The sequence below is a fragment of the Dysidea avara genome, chromosome 5 (genome assembly GCF_963678975.1).
Source record: "Dysidea avara chromosome 5, odDysAvar1.4, whole genome shotgun sequence".
NCBI classification, from domain to species: Eukaryota; Metazoa; Porifera; class Demospongiae; order Dictyoceratida; family Dysideidae; genus Dysidea; species Dysidea avara.
Window position 1 is genome coordinate 21,697,781 of NC_089276.1, and position 3,398 is coordinate 21,701,178.

At 38.9% G+C, this 3,398-nt stretch overlaps 1 long non-coding RNA gene across 1 annotated transcript; it reads right to left on the reverse strand.

Moving 5' to 3' along the window:
• Positions 1–317: 317 nt before the first annotated feature.
• Positions 318–2,600, reverse strand: LOC136256200 (uncharacterized). The gene is made up of 3 exons (XR_010701369.1): positions 2,510–2,600; positions 1,141–1,212; positions 318–644 (listed from the first exon to the last, which is right to left on the reverse strand). It is a non-coding gene; the product is annotated as an uncharacterized lncRNA (long non-coding RNA).
• Positions 2,601–3,398: the final 798 nt, after the last annotated feature.

The following is a 3,398-nucleotide window of genomic DNA, read 5'->3' on the forward strand; positions in this document are numbered from 1 at the left end:
TCATTTGCTCTCTAAGAATTTTACTCGGAATTTAAAGAATGACGCAGAGCACAACTGCGGTCACTGGGTATTGATGAAGTGGCGCTCTATGTAGTTAATCAGTACATATAGCCACCAAGAAGTGTGCTGCCATAGATTATATAGTCCATAGATATAATCTATGGTGCTGCATACCATCCTTCGTTTTGAAATTAGTCGCCCCCACATAATTTGTCCCTCTAGGGGCGCGGCTTAAAGAATGACACAAGAGTACAACTGCGGTTACCAGTTGTTGACACAAGCTTGAGTAATTAGCACATGTAGCTAGCTTAAAAGGAAGTGTGCAAAATCGCCTAATACAATTGTCACCATGCATTATTGCATTTTATAGCACCCCCACACAAAATTACACATGTAATTACAACATACAGAGGAGACACATGAATACCAAACACTTTTCACAACAATAATGTAAGAATTGTACAATAATGACTGTAATATAACTGCTATGCAAATGTTTTCCAGTGGCCCACCATGGTAGCAAGTCTCACATGACGGCATGTATATTCATCCAAACACAATGGGAGTAACAAGTAAGTATGATGACAACAAGTTGGTATGACTCCATTTGTAGAATCCAGATGAGTGGTGTGGCTCCAGTATGTCTAAACAGTTAACAAACATTCCTGTTATAAATACGTGCTAGAGTTGCAATATTATAGTATAGTATTTAAATGCAATAATACATAGTCTCCATTGCATCACTATCAAATGACACTAAGTGGAGGATATTGTTGCATCTCTAGTATGTACACTCTATCAGTACAACCTATCTTAATGGCCACTAGTATAGAAAGACAACCACTCTTGAAAAGCCAATTCCAATTGAGAATTTATACACTGTTACTTGCTGAATGAGTGAAGGTGGCAATAAACAAGTTCCACCGTAATTTATACACGTGATCTGATCCTGTATATTCTGTCAGTGGATGAGATCCACTTGGCCAGGACAAAATGTGACTCAAGTACCCTGGATGATCCATACTCAACCAACTTATGACCCAGTGGCACAATGGAACTGACTATTTATAATTTCTAAGATGTGTGGATGTGTGGACACATTACAACACATTACATGTACATACAAGACATGCTACGTACTGTTTTAGCATTTCAAGTCACCACATTATACACGTACCAGTCAACAATGCTTCATAGTGCCCATCAGTAAACCTGAAGAAAAGTTACGAAAAATAAAAATTCACATAAGTACAATGAAACTTCATTAATATGGCAGGCTGTGGGACCAAAAAATTTGGCCTGAATAACAAGGTGGTCTTATTAATGAGGTCATAAGTAATGCTTAGCTATATTTGGGACCTACTAGAGGTGGCCAATATAATGAGGTGGTCTTATTAAAGAGGTGGCCACTAAGTGAGGTTTCACTGTACACATAGTTCACAATATTAATGGTTAACAATATACACTGAAACCTGCAGGTCACTTCTTGTGGAAGATTGCTCTCTACACAAAATGACACATTCAGAGATTGTATTTAGATGGATGATACAGTAACGCATTGTGACTTCAATACTCGTGATGTGTCACTGCTAGGCAGCAACCATATACACGGCACTACCACATCGCACTTGCTCGCACACACAATTTTGCTAAAGATTTTACAAATTGATAATTAAGGGGTGTGGCAACTAGCTGTTTTGCTCGCAAGACTGTGTGGCAGCTGCTTCCCTTCTGTACAAGTGGCCACCAAGACAGGTCCACTGTGGATGAAAGCCAGGCATTTGATATTTGGTATTTCATGTGTTGAAGACATTCCAGGGCTTCTGGTAGTCTCAAATCTCACCACAGTTTAACTCAGGCAGTGTTGTGGTCACCACTAAACTACTGGAATGCTGTGTTATGTTCATCTTATGCTTGGCTACTATATTGTAGAACTGAAATGGATACTCTGAAAAATATATCCTATGGATAATGACTTCATCACTTTCTTCACCAGGAGCTTATAAGGACCAATAGTGAAACTTTTTACACTTGGGGCTGACAGTCAACTGCCTATGTCTGAAGCAGTGCTTTTGGTGCTCTAACAGATTGGCTGCCCCCTTGCTGCCAGCACTCACTGTCTCATACGCTGTCATACACTAAATCCATCTCTATAGCTAGTTAGAACAGCATGCTTCTTACCTTTTTTTAAGGCCGCATAATGCAGCCACCTCTTTAAAAGGCAAGGTTAGAAAATTTTGTCCCTACGGCCTGAATAATGACCAGTTTTCACTGTACTATTAGTGATTAGTGATCATGGGGGATTATTTATTAAGATACTAAGATATACAAACGCTACAACCTCTAAATGTAGCAGTAAATTTTTTACCCTGGTCCAATGTCTCGTAATAATCGTGACTTCGTGAGAGACTCTACTGTGACAAATACATGTTTATCATGATAATTATATGTGCTAATCGCCTTTTACAATTAAGTTTTACAACACAAATACATGTATAGTTAAACTCACCAATTGCGACTAAATCCCTCCAACACGAAAAGACAAGTAATGAGACAACCTTGGAGACAACAGCCACACAAGCCTATTCTGGTGCGTTTATGTAGTATAGCAATATAAATTTTAAAGGCGTTTATTTACAACAGGACATAATTATGCGCCCCTCTATTGTCTCTGTACATACTTGCCTTTTCTTTACTATTCTCATTTCATTTCACAAGATCTCTTGGCAGGGGCGTAGCTTCTTCACTTGAATTAGTCAATGCTTGAAGTAGATCGAGATACTCTAATAGAACAGTCACATTTCTACAAGTGCCATATTTTTATATTGTAAAGTCTGTAAGTAGCTAGTAATTTAAACTATACAATCCAATGCTAAGCAGAAGTTGTAACTATGCTAAACATTGATTGCTGTGTTACAGCTGTTTTGTGACTGCTCTAATAGAGTATCTTGATCGTTTCAATGCAGTACAAGATGAAAGGCAAAGTGTTGTTAAGGGTTTACTAGTTTAAATGGGTGTTAGTTGACTGCAGTTGCATGCCACTAACAGGGCCGTCCAGAGAAATTAGAGGGCCCAGGGAAAAGAGTTAAAGAGGGGCCCAGGAGCAAGGAAGGGTCTAGATCCTGACTGCTCTATTAGAGTATATCGATCTTTCTTTAAACAGGTATTCAAGTGGCCCCTTTCGGGCTGTGGTAGGGGGAAAAATACCCCAGTTACCCCCAATGTGGGCGGCCCTGGCCACTAAAATTACAGTTATATTTTAATATTCTGTCACTGTAATCTGGGGTTTCTGTCAAAAACCATGGAAACTCACCTACTGTTATCAACAGTGCATTGCTTATTCTATCAAAAAGTATTGAAATCCCATCCAAAAACAGCTTATAGCTGTAAAAAAAGTG